The 13,883-nt window shown below is 33.5% G+C and overlaps 1 long non-coding RNA gene across 2 annotated transcripts; it reads right to left on the minus strand.

Moving 5' to 3' along the window:
- Window positions 1-7,523: 7,523 nt before the first annotated feature.
- Window positions 7,524-10,516, minus strand: LOC110863995. 2 transcript variants are annotated; one of them, XR_004861289.1, is made up of 3 exons: window positions 10,274-10,516; window positions 8,536-8,602; window positions 7,524-7,731 (listed from the first exon to the last, which is right to left on the minus strand). It is a non-coding gene; the product is annotated as an uncharacterized LOC110863995 (long non-coding RNA). The 2 variants fall into 2 exon arrangements; XR_002549530.2 differs by lacking the exon at window positions 10,274-10,516 and adding an exon at window positions 9,119-9,331.
- Between the last annotated feature and the right edge of the window lie 3,367 nt (window positions 10,517-13,883).

The following is a 13,883-nucleotide window of genomic DNA, read 5'->3' on the forward strand; positions in this document are numbered from 1 at the left end:
GAACGCCACGAAATAATATTACCTTAAAACTCAAATTTTGATCATGCTAAAATCAATAATGTTTTGCTGTATGAGATGGACACCATTGTTAATCCTCGGTTAAGAAAGATAACTGACAATATTGTCCACCCTATACAGCTAAACTTTATTGACAACAAACCTCAATAATGTTTTTGTATGTTTTGGTGTTATAAATTGGATGGAAGTTTAGGATAAGTCAATGAGATTTTACTCAATGAAATGGACAATATCCTCACTTAAGGATATTGTCTATTTCATTGAGCGAAATCTTACTGACAGCCAAACTGAATTTTCTAAAAAACGTTTTGGGGTAGAAGATATTTGATATTTGGGTTTTTTGGCTTTTCTAAGGCGAATGGGTTATATGAAATATGGCGTTTGGGTTTTTGTGTGTGTTTTTAATTGAAGGTCTGAGATGTTGTATATATAGGATTTTTTTGGCGCTTTTTTTAGGCGTGATTTTACTATAATTAAGTTTGGCGTTTTAAATTTAATGGCGTTTTACTTAGAATGGTATGTGATTTTTGTTTTTGGCGTTTTATTTCATGATTTGGCGTTTTGTGTGGAGTAGTCAAAAGACCCTTTTACCCTTAATGAAGCGCGTCCACGTAATAAAATTGATGTTGTTTACGAAAACGTCACCACGCCAATCTAGTCCATAGATTGTTTTGATCGGACGATCGTTAAGCGTTCTCACCGTTCTCACACTTTCTATCGTTTTCTCTAAATCCCGACCCTATATATATATATATATATATATATATATATATATATATATATATATATATATATATATATATATATATATATATATATAGGAGAAGGATCCGTTAGGAACCACCCTTTATTGCGAGAACCGCGAGAACCAATGTGAACACAACAAAAAATACCTAAAAATAGCTAAAAAAACACACAAATTTTTTTTAATATTTTTTTAAAAAAATCGCTACTTTTAGTAGAAAAAAAAATTTTAATTCTTTTTTGCTACTAAAAGTAGCGATTTTAATGTAAAAAATATTAAAAAAAATTGTGTGTTTTTTTTTATTTTTTTAGATTTTTTTAGATTTTTTTAGGTTTTTGGGGGTTTAGTTTTTAGCATTTTAGCTTGGGGGGTTTAGGTTTTTTTTTTTTTTTGGGGGGGGGGGTGGGGGGGGGGGTTAGGTTTTTTTTAGATTTTTTTTGAGATTTAGTTTTTAGCTATTTTTATATAAAAAATATTTAAAAAAAAATAAAAAAATTTATATAAAAATATTAAAAAAAATTTATATAAAAATATTTAAAAAATATAAAAAATTCGAAAAGTAGCGATTTTTATATAAAAAATATTAAAAAAAAATTTGTGTGATTTTTAGCTATTTTTAGGCATTTTTGGTGTGTTCACATTGGTTCTCGCGGTTCTCACAATAAGAGGTGGTTCTCGCATGATCTTCTCCCTATATATATATATATATATATGTATATATCTGTGTAGAAAGTATAATGTACTTCAAGGCTTAACCTACATTAACATACATGAAAAAAAAATATAACGTGCGTTATTATCATAGAACGTGCGTGATTATAGTCCCATGCGTGATTATGTGGTCCCATGCGTGATTATACCCCTGATCCAACGGTTACCATTGTCTCTTACGTGATGTATGATAAGGCTTTTTGTATGTTAACCTTACTCTATATCTGTGTGTGTGTGTGTGTATATGTACGGTTTGTCTGATGTCCGTTTTGTCCGTTGTCTGCATCGCGTTTAGAGATGGAAAATAAATTTATATATGTATTTTGTGTGTAATTATCTTCCAAGTGTTTCGAGGGTTTTTCCTTATATGGTGTATTTGTATTTGATTAGTATTTTTCCTAACTTTTAATACATACGCATAACACACTTATACATATACACAAAATGGGTTTTCTAAAATATATATATTTTCATCCTTATATATATATATATATATATATATATATATATATATATATATATATATATATATATAGGGGAAGGTTCAAATGAAAACCACTAGTTATTGTGAAAACTCGAAAACTAATTAAAAAAAGCCAAAAAAACATACAAAAAATTTTTTTTTTTTGCAATCAAAATTTCGCAGGTTTTTTAATATAAAAAAAAAATTCAAAAAAAAAAAAAAAATTTTTGTGTAGTGCACATGTGTAATACTGCACATATGTATGTGTACTACACATGTGTATTATTACACATGTGCACTACACAAATTTTTTTTTTTTTTTTTGAAAAAAACTTTTTTTTTATATATAAAAACTAGCGATTTTTATAAAAAAATTGAAAAAAAAAAAATTTTTTTTTGTGTGTTTTTTAGGCTTTTTTTAGTTAGTTTTCGAGTTTTCACAATAAAAGTGGTTTTCATTTGAACCATCCCCTATATATATATATATATATATATATATATATAAAAGTTTCCATTTTTAACTTATGAAAATATGTTTAAGTATTTAAGAAAATACTTTAGGAGTTTAGGACTTAAACTTTTCCATCACGACTTGCTTAGTCAAGAATAAGGTCACTAATGACGTTTAGTCATGTTAATCACCTTTTAATTACACCTTAATCATGATTAGGATTTTAGAAAATTTTGTCATAGTTTCCCCTTAAAATATGGTGTTTTCTTCGTTTTTAAAACGTATTATAAACCATGTTTAAGCCCATAAATCACCACAAATCTCAATTCAAGTTCATATCAACTTTGCATGTATGAAAATAGCACATAACATCTTCATTTTCCCATGAACTTTATATATATTTTAAAGACGAACTTCTAAAATATATTTCAACAAGATCTTTAAAACCAACCTATTTTCTTATGATGTTTAACCTAGTTCATCCATTTAAACAAACTTGTTTAGGCTACTTTTTAAGATCATTATTTAATAAATCATGATTTTAACTTGTTGTAAAAGTTATATTTGTTAAAAATCATTTTCAAGTTTATTGTTTAAGTTCATGGTTTATGAAGATGATGATCTTGTTAGATCTAAACATCTTGATGTTTAGATCATCATTTTTAACCATGTTTAAACAAGATCATAACATTTAAACAACCTACTTTATTTGTGACAACCCTCACAATTACAGGTACTGTACAAATTAATTAACTTTAATTATGTGCTTAATGACTGTGCTTGATTACAACAGACACTTTAAACTGCTTACTGATTTATGTTACATACATACATGTGCATCCCTTTACATACAGTCACTCCATTTATTTCATACAGACTCTTAGTGACAAACCTGATGCACAAAGCACAGTTAGCATAGTGAGCGGATAACTCAGACACGTGGTGACAATGCCAGCACAAAGACAGACACTATATTGTGGCCAGTATGAGCCAGGGACAGGGTACTACACGAGTATGGAGTGTAGGGAAGTGAGGATCATAAGACTATGTCACTAGGTGATAGTTTGAGTGCCGGAAAGTGCCTAAAACTCATTTTAAGTACAGAATTCTGCATTTTCAGCAACAATTCAGCTTTTAACACACTCGTATTATACAGAGAATTGACTAAATGGTCCTGAACGCTTTCCTAAGTGTTGGAAATTAAATTCGTTACAAAAAGATGCATAAAAGACACAATGCGGTACAATTTAACACTTTAACGGGACAGTATCTAAACGGATAACCGGACATTACCCGGGACACTAAGATTTGTCAATAACAATGTTTTACTATTTTTTTGGCTAGTCATAATTCCCGTTTATCATAACACCCACTAAAAATCACCAAACTAACATATATCTTCAAGTTACTTGGATTTAACTATCTTTTACACTTTAGTTGAAAATTTACATCAACCCCCCCCCAACCAAATTTGGCCCTAGGTGGACCCCCACATCTTCACAATCATTACTTATGGATTTGTTTAATATTTCCAAGGAGATAGGTTACTTGAAAATCTAAACAAGATATTGGAAACATCCTATAAGAATCATGGCCTAACTTCTAATCATTTCACCTCTTACACTCTCACTCCTCACTCACTCTCTCTCTCATTTTCGGCTCCCCATAGCCGAAACCATCACCACCACTTCACATCACCATCTTCTTCATTATCAAGTCCCATTCAAGCTTTGAAGGTGATCCATGGAGGTTGCAAGTTGAAGGGCATTCAAAGGAGCTTTGTTCTAGTCCTTTTCATCACCTTTTCTCATCATCTTCACACTAGAATTTCTACCCTAGCCTTGTGCTAGTAGTAAGTATTACACCTTGCTTCATTTTGTTCTTAGTCAAGATATGTAGTATGATGAAATTTACAAGAACACTAAAAAGTTAAACAAGAAATATGAACAAGAAACATGCTGATTTACATTTTCAGCCGACTTCAACAGGCTATAACTGGACCATTATAAATCGAAAAACTGATTTTCTGAAGCCTAAATTATGTATTTTTGAACAACCGATCAAATGGCACTGGAATCGTAATTTTTCGAGGTCGTTTACTATTTTTAAAGGACTGTTTTTTAGACAGCAGCTTAAGCTGTGTTTTTACTATAGAAAAAGTATGTTGTATTCAGAGTCATAACTTGAAACCTGAGTAGAATCAGCTTATGGGATTTTTACTGTCTGTGGTCACTGTTGTCGCCGTGATCCTCCAACTGGAATTTCGTCAATCAGACTTACGATTAATTTTTAGTGAATTATTCCGTAGACTACAATCAGAAAGTAACAAATCTGATTGCAGTCGGGTAAATGAATTTCTATAAAATATTGGTAAGGAATTGGACCTAGATATTTTTATATAATAAAATTCGGATCGTGTGAGACATTCTGTAAAAATTTGGGAATTTTTGGAGAAGGTTAACTATTTTAAAAAAATCCTCGAAAACAGTCCAGTTTTGATTAATAAAGCTGAAACTACATAAGTAATGCTTTGCATGTCTAAATGTTGGGTTGGTTATTTGAGAACGACCTACGGGATATATGTAAAAGAAAATGATATGCTATTAAGCATGGACACCTCCATTTACAAAGGAGACCATGGCGAAATTTTCCGAAAATCCAACACTTAGTAAATATTTTCTAGACAAGAGTTCACTAGAACATTGAACGAACAAATATCCCAACATGACATATGATTAAGTTAAAATATTAACTATTTTGACAAATAATTATCACGCGGAACAATATAAGAAACGTGACTCAAAATACTAAACTCTAAGCCAAGTTACGGCCCGTTCGTCTAATAGAAATTAGTACGTTGTAGGTTGTCGTGTAGTGGACAGAGTTTGAGATTCGATTCAAGACGCACCACTGTGAGTTCATGTCCCCCTTTTCTTTTAACTGTTTTCAGTTTTACACTTCGGGGGTGAAATACATGTTACAATTTACAGACGCTTTTATAAATGATATGGTTAGCTTAAGGGGGGTTTAGACGCTTAGATCATGTGAAAGGTGGGTACAACACTTAAGGCCATTAATCCTCGACATTGGACCGAGGGACAGAGTGATAGATCTATTTGGGTGTAGCGAGCCCACACCCATGAGGCCAGGGAGGCCTATAGTGGTGACTGTGTCTTACAGTCGGAGGCCCGGTACAAATTTGCTAGGTTTGAGTACTTCCTGCACCGTTTCACACATACTAGTGGCTTTGCAACCCATTGGTGATCTATTTTATTTTATGTTTCCTTAATTGCTACATACCAGGGTTTTCATACATACAGACGCATTTCAAAGGTTTATACAGACTCACATACACATGAACTCGCTCAACTTTTTGTTGATATTTTTAAACTACATGTATTTCAGGGAATTAGTCAGATCTGGCAGGTGATGCATGTTAGCTGCGCACTAAATAAGGATGTCATCCAGGGCCGTAGGTTTGGGAAGTGTAACTCCTTCCTGGACGAGTTGCATGTCTCAGATCCTCGTTTTGTTGGTAGTCTTTCGTTGAGTCTTATGAACTCATTTTAAACAAGTCATGGTTTGTATTGTATTTCGGTTGACATTTTAAGACAATTGTTGTTGTGCATTTTTCTAAACGACATGAATGGATGAACATCGCGTATTTTTATCATATAGCATTGTTGTGATTGTTGCTATGGTATTAAGAAGTCACACCAAATAAATCCACGCTTCCACAAAAGCCAGGGTGTGACATTATTTTTGTATGCTTTTAAGTTATATTTAGAGTTTTAAGCTCTAATTTCTTTCAAGTTCAAGATGGCAAGTTGCACACTTATGATCTACTTAACATAATAACCATAAAAATGAGTATGTAGGAGCCTTACTACTAGCACAAGGCTAAGGAAGTTCTTAAATGAAGATGATGAAAAGATATGAAAGTATGAAGGCTCCAAAGTGCTTCCTAATACTTCTTCATCCTTGCAACTCCTTTAGATCTTCTTGAAATGGCTTGAAAAGGATTAGAAATGGTTATTTATGAATTGAAAATGGTGGGTTATGCTTGTTGGTCGAGAATAGAGAGAGAGCAAAGAGGTGTTTGTGTTGTTTGTTTGAATGTAAGAAATGATAGAAATATGGTGTTATAATGTTTCAAGTTTACTTGCAAATCCTTGGTCAAAAGAAGCACGATCTTGCATTCCTATTCAACCATCACCCTAGGAGAAAGTAGGGTGGCTAGTGGTGATGGTCTTGGCTGATTTTTTTTTTTTTTTTGGGGGGGGGAGGGGGTATAGGGTTGGGATTATTATTATTTTTTTAAAGTTATATATATATATATATATATATATATAGTTATGATATATTTAGATATTTAGGTGATTAATAGAGTTCTTGCACCATTAGCCCACTAATGATGGTTTAGGATGTTAATTAGTCTTAACTAGTTCATTAGACTAGTTAACTAGGTATTAGGATAATAAAAATATCGCTAGTTCGTTCGTCGGTTCGAAACCGATCAATTTGTGAAAGATGCATCGTAATACTGGAAGCTATGCTTTGGATATCCCATTGATATCCCCAGGTTTATTTAAGGTGTTTAACATCATTTACAAGCCTTATGGACATTGTAAAAGTTGAATTTTTAGTCTTGTGAACAATTATACTTATTACAGTTTATTGCGGATCTGACAATTTAATAGTTTTGGCATTTTCCGGAAAATTAAGCTTTTATTGCAATTCATGTCCCTAGTTAGGGTTTTTATTCAAGTTTCAATGACGATATGCCTTCCATATCGTTCGTTGATCGTTCAATCAGTTTTCAGAATTCGCTGACGCGAACAGTGTTTTCAGTATTTTCGCCAACATATTAGGACATAGTTAATTGTTTTCTCGCGACGCGACGAAAGTAACAATACCAATTGTTAAGTTTCAATATGTCCTACGATTGCTAGACTTGTATGACCTAATCATGCATTAATTAAGCCAAATTGAACGCAATTAATCGTATAAATAATTGTTAAGTTGTACGGAATTACCATTAATTTTGCCGGTTGTCACAATTGAACTCATTTTTTGTAAGACCCAGTTTATATTACCAAATTTAATAACCTAAAAACCTTGCATTTAACGCCAAAATGATGACTTTACAAAAACTTTCATAGTTTAAACCCAAAATTAACACAACCTACGTGTATTGTTGTTACAAACCACATTCAAGACAGTAACTACCATTAATTTACATAGTTTCTAACACAAAGTTTGGATGCGGAAGCGTTCTAAAAAATGTGTGTGTTCGGTTCGACTCGCTTGCTTGATCTTCATCCTTTACTTGGTACCTGAGAACTAACATTTAAAACAAGCATTAGTACTAACACTCATGGAAATTACGTATTCGAATCAGGTCCGAACACAGATTCGAGAAAATGATCAAAACAACTTTTGTCAAACAGGGCTCCACCGTAATTTACGGTGTCACCGTAAATTACGGTGGCTTCTGGTCACTTGGGGTCTACCGTAACACAGTAGAAACTCACCGTAAAGAATTGCAGGCCACCGTAAATTACGGTACTACCGTAATTTACGGTGGACTCTACACATCGCTCCCTTGTTTAAAATGCAGTTTTCCTGCTGATTCGTTATGAGTCGAAACAGCACAAATTCGCATAAATTGCTGCGCGGCTGGGCTAGTACTTCATACTTGTTTTGTTTATAACATTACTCAACTATTCTTGAGCGGGCATGCTTACGAATTCAACTTACACACTAGATTACAAGACATAATATTTGGTTGTTTATACTATTTTCATGCATCGGATCTGCACCTTAGTTCCTATATTAAGAACAAGGTTTCTTAATTTGGGTATGGTGTTCGTTACGTGGCATACTCATCATGTAATTCACGCATTATATAATAATGTCATGCTTCGTGCTTATCACCAAAACTTGTTTGACCCGTTTGGGTGTTAAACTTACACACCATTACGGATATGTAAGATTTCATGCATTTTCACTTGTTTTGACCCATTTACTTGTTTAAGACACTAATCATATTCGTGACGTATTGGTAAATCTTGGTCGTCATGTTTCAAAATTGACTACATAAGACTAACAATAAGGTATAATGTAACGAAACAATAAATTTCGTACCTTTAGAGCGCGCCCTTTCCTCGTGAATTCCCCTCGACTTGTCCGCTAGATGAACCGGACTCTTTGCCTAGAAAATTCAGTTTTCGCAACATGTTTAGAACTCTTTTCATGACCATAATCACATCATTATGGTCCATTATCAAATCTGCGTTTTTTATCCAAATTTTAACATTTAAGTCCTCACTTAGGCATTTCAACAAACACCTAGCGGGTCAGATTTTCCTACAATCGTTACCAAGTTCATGACATGAAATTTAACATCTAATTTCACTTTATTTAACAAGTTTTTACATACATCTTGACATCTATAATTCTGAATCATTTCACGAATTCAGATTTTGTTAGAACAAAAGTCAAATTCCTAGTATTCACCAAGTTTCCCTCAAGTCCATTGGTTCCCCACATGTAAATCCCCAAACCTTACAAACATGATGCAAAGTTTTGACAAGAAATCACATAGGGTTTAATCCTAGATATCAAATTACTTCAAGGTTCATCCATGCATTACACATCTAGGCTAAATTTCAGTTTTTCTAAGTTAACCTAGAATTGTGATGGATCAAAATACCAAGATTTTACATACCTCTTTGATCCTTACAACAAGGGGTTTGCTAATTCGTGTTTAGAACTTGATTTGGAACGAGATTGAGGCTTCAATTTGCAGATTTTAGTTGTGAAATTTAGGGTTTTGGAGAACCCTTGTCGCCCCCTGCTCTCTTGATCGACCAGACTCCCTAATTTGGGAGGTTTGGTTAATCTTGTTACTATTAGTAACTTATTTTTGAGTTTTGACAAGTTTAGCCCCTTAAATTATGATTTTCTCTAGTTTTAATTATTTTAACCACAACATGCATTAAATCAAGACTTGGAATTTAACTAGGTTAAATTCCTAGTTGGTAAACTCTTGTTTATCTATTCTTTGAACTTTATAATATACAGGTTTATGTTTTTGGGGTGTTACATTTTTAGCTTCTAGCCTTTGCTGAATTGGAGAATTGTTTAGTGATTACCATTATTATTGGATTTTTGGTTTATTTTCAACTTTTCAGCTACATTCTTCTATGAATTTTGTTTAATATTGCTTTCTTCACGTCCATTGAGTGTCATTTCATGAAGACATGTTTCAAGAAATATTTTCTCAACGACCTCTATCTTCTAGCTAATCATACCCTTTTTGTGCCAGTCCTTTGAACAATTCAAACACACACACACACACACAAAAGCTACTTCATACAAATCACAAAATTAAACTATTAAAAAAAACCTAATTACAACATCAATATTGAACTATGACAATCCGCCTTCTACAATATGTTTCTAAGGACTAATATAATAAAGAGTTGCACACATATAATTCTGGCCTTTTACACTCTGTTTCTAAAGACCAATATAATAAACAATTGCACACATATAATTCTTGCTTTCTATAATCTGTTTCTAAAGACAAATATAATCAAAAGACAAACTTTCAAACTCAAATTTAAATAAAACTAAAAACTTTCACTTTCCAATAGAATTAGACCTTCTATAAATGCGGGGCCGTGAAAGCAAATTGTTAATAGTAATTCGGACCTAATTCAGGTAAATACTAATTTGTCGCGCTCTATAGTCGGTACGGTGGGGAATGGGGAATCCTTGTTATTTTGGATTGATGTTTGGTTGGGGTCGTGCAATCTAAAAAGTTTGTTTCCTAATCTTTTTTTCGATAGAAAATTAAAAAAGGTGTACGGTTGCTAACCGTCTGAAGTATGTGGCTGGAATCTATTGTTGTCTCCTATTGAGACCGAAGAGCTGTAGGATTTGTTGGGTATGTTGGTGTAACGCCCTGCTTTTCCGCATTTTTCCAAATTAGAAAACTTGTCGTATATTTCTACTTTTGGAAATCCGTCTCCTTTGTAATCGTAATTCATTTCAAGCCATTGTAAATCTGACACTTCGGTTGTAGAAAAAAAATTGATCTTTTATATGAAATTCATGTTGTTTATACTTAATGCATACTTACGAAGATTAACTCGCAAACAACTACCCTATGTTCGTGATTCTTAAACAAACATTTGGTCACATTTTGCATGACGCAAATTCATGTTCTTTACGCTTATTTGATACCTCAAGTCACGTGTCGTACGTATTTGTTATATTGGTTTGTTACACATACTTATGCATAACTTTTTTTTTTTACTCTTACTTTAATTCATGCTTAATATACCTTTAGGCCTTGATACATGTTCAATACACACTAGACATTGTAGGACATGTTAACCATATATTAAATACATCTTATTTATACATTTTACATCATTTAAACAACAAAAAAAATATAAAAGCTGCCAAACAGCCCTTGCAATTCAGCCATATATTGCTGAATTATCTCTCTTTTTATTGCTTAAACTCTCACCTACTTGTATTAAATGCCAACCCAACTTAACCCTAATCCTTCCCCCTATAAATACCACTTATAACCAGCCTCCCTGCCACTTTTGCAACACTAAAACACTCTCAAACTCTCTCCAAATGGCAGCTGATTCCATACGTTCGAGTAGGAATACAAACATTCACAAAAGTGAGCATAACTCACTTATTTCTTATCCAATTCACTCGATTCTTTTTCCTACTTCTTTGTATTGACTTTAGCTACGTTTCCATTGGTTTTCCCTGGAAAACCAGGCCCTGGAATGTCGCCAAAAGGGCTCCAAAGTTGACTAATTTTTCCGTTCTTGATTCAAACTTTGATAAAGTTGATTAAACTTGAGGAAACTCATCTCAAACCTATGTTCTTATGCTTATAACCATATCTATGGTTAGTTAGGCTTAAAAACAAGGTTGAGACATGTAAAATCAGAGGTACAAACCTCACAAACTTTCTGTTTTGGTCAAGGGTTTAAACCCACAAGTGATGTTCACGCCTTAAGCTTCTTGGGCTATCCTACTTGAAAATACACACATTGCTTGATGTTTTCTCTTATATTAGTTGTTCTTATTCCATTATTACTTGTAAGTTCATGACCCTCCTTGAATGTTCATAACATCAAGTGTAGTGGTGAATATCTAGAGGTAACTAAATGGAAGACTTGTTCTTCCTACCTCCTACATGACTTCCATGATACAAAGAGGTTCCTGAATGGTGGATTTATCCTCCTACCTCCTACTTGACCTATATGATATAATATACACTACATACTACTTATATGTATAATCCAAATAATCGAACCTTTATGACGAATTTGTGTTCATTTCTCAAAGTGTTTGATTAGATCATCTAAAACATTATGTGTTAAAGATGATTACTTTTGCATATGTACTTTCCATATTCCTTTTAAATTCCGAATCTCGACTCTAAACATACCTTGAACTTTAACCCTTATACATTTATCCTCCCAATCTCATACACTCGTCAACACTTGGGAAATCGGAAGAATTAGCAATATTGTGAGTATACTTGATCCATTTTACCGTTTTCACACTTTTGTGTGTAACATGTTTTTATATACAAAACACACTTAGTATACATACCCTTATGCAAATACATAAACAAACAATCCAATACATGCTTACTATTTGTTATGCTTGATTCGTGTTTTCTGGGTGATTCTTATGTGATGAACTTGTCATTAGCTTCGTACAAACCTCCACTTAACATGTATAGCGCTATAGGAGTAACGCACCACCCGTGAACGAGAGGTCATGTTAGGTTTATTCATTCATACTTGCATAAACAAAGGGTTGACTTGTAAATCACATGCCAGTTTATACGTTAATCTTGATAACTAGGTTTGCCATGTGGATTGTTCCTTATTATTTTACTACTTATATACTACGCACCAAACTTGTATGCTCGCCAATACTTTTGTATTGAACTACACTTTTAAAACATGTTGCAGGTTTAACGATGATGTTGGTGATTCATGGAATCTAGTAGGATGCTTAGATACGCACTTTAAATTTGTATTCTTATTGTATTGTATTTCATTATTCATGTTGTAATTTTTCAAATCCTTGTAATTGACTCTTTAGAAATGAAATGAAAAATTTATTATTTAAATACTTGTCACAAATAGCGTTATGAAGTCTCTTGCAATCTATTTCGTCTCACTCCGATGTTTCCGCCATCGGTTGGGGTGTGACAGATTGTTAGGATCTAAGTTTGGTTTTGATTGTGTTTTATGTTTGAAATAAGATGAAGATGAATGAGTTGTGCAGCGAAATTATAATGGAAACAAACTTTGTACACAATCAAACAGGAGAATTTCTCTAATCAAACATTTTCCACAAAGAACCGAAAGATTGAATTTATTTCAATAATGATTACAATGCATGAATGAATACAAACTCCCCCTCAGCCCGAGCTCACAGTATTTGTTCGTGCAGGAAGAAGATGGTGAAAGAGCTAAACAGAACAGTACAGAGCACTGTTCTATTTATAGGCACGAACAAACTACTGAAGCATCTAAGCTGACATCACCATGAAAATGACATCTAACCTCCTAACAAACTCTAACCTCTGATCTATACAACCTCTGCTATGCTAACTACTAATATTACATTATATTACATAAAGTAAACAAAACTGCTGCTGCATCCTTCCACTGTTGTGAACCTAGCAGTACTTGTCATGATCAGCAGTGCTTGACTTAAGGAAGTAGATTGGGCAGCAGGGCTTTAGTTCTTCATCAGTCTTTGACTAGATCAGTAGTTGTAGGTCAACAGTTTGTATGATCAGTATATAGGAGGTCAACAGATGTTGAAACCACTTTCAAGGGGAGAGACTTGTATGCATATCATCTGCTTATTCTGGATCTACTGTCCTGATCCAGTTTTGGCTTTCATTATCTGTTCCTCTGGTAGGGTTCAATCCCAACAATCTCCCCCTGGAACAGATAATGCCAAAACTCTTCATTATTGTAGAACTTTATTGCCTCATCAGTAGTTCCCTTATTTGCCCTTTGAGTTGTAATTCAAAGGTTAAGGCATTTGTGTCATCATCATCCCTGCTAAGTGGAAGATCAAGGAGATCCTGCAAATCTTCAAGACTCAGGCCAAGAGCTTGTTCCCTTGTTAATTTCTTCACATCTCCACTAGACTTGAACACTGTCAGTACGTGGGTCTGTTTATCAGTTTTCCACTTTAGTACTTTTGAGCCTGGTGGGTTTCTTGGGAGATTTTTATTAGTTGAGGAGTTTGGTGATGCAGGCCTATTCATGAATGTCTGAACAGTACTTGCAGATTTTTCCAATCCAGATTCTTCTTTAATCATTATCTTAATGCCCTCTTTTACAAGAGCATCACCAGCCATTAGTTCTTGGATTGTTTCAGCACCCATCTGGTTTTGATTCCTTCTTTTGTAGATGGCA

Source organism: Helianthus annuus, chromosome 6, assembly GCF_002127325.2.
Source record: "Helianthus annuus cultivar XRQ/B chromosome 6, HanXRQr2.0-SUNRISE, whole genome shotgun sequence".
In the NCBI taxonomy this organism is placed as follows: Eukaryota; Viridiplantae; Streptophyta; class Magnoliopsida; order Asterales; family Asteraceae; genus Helianthus; species Helianthus annuus.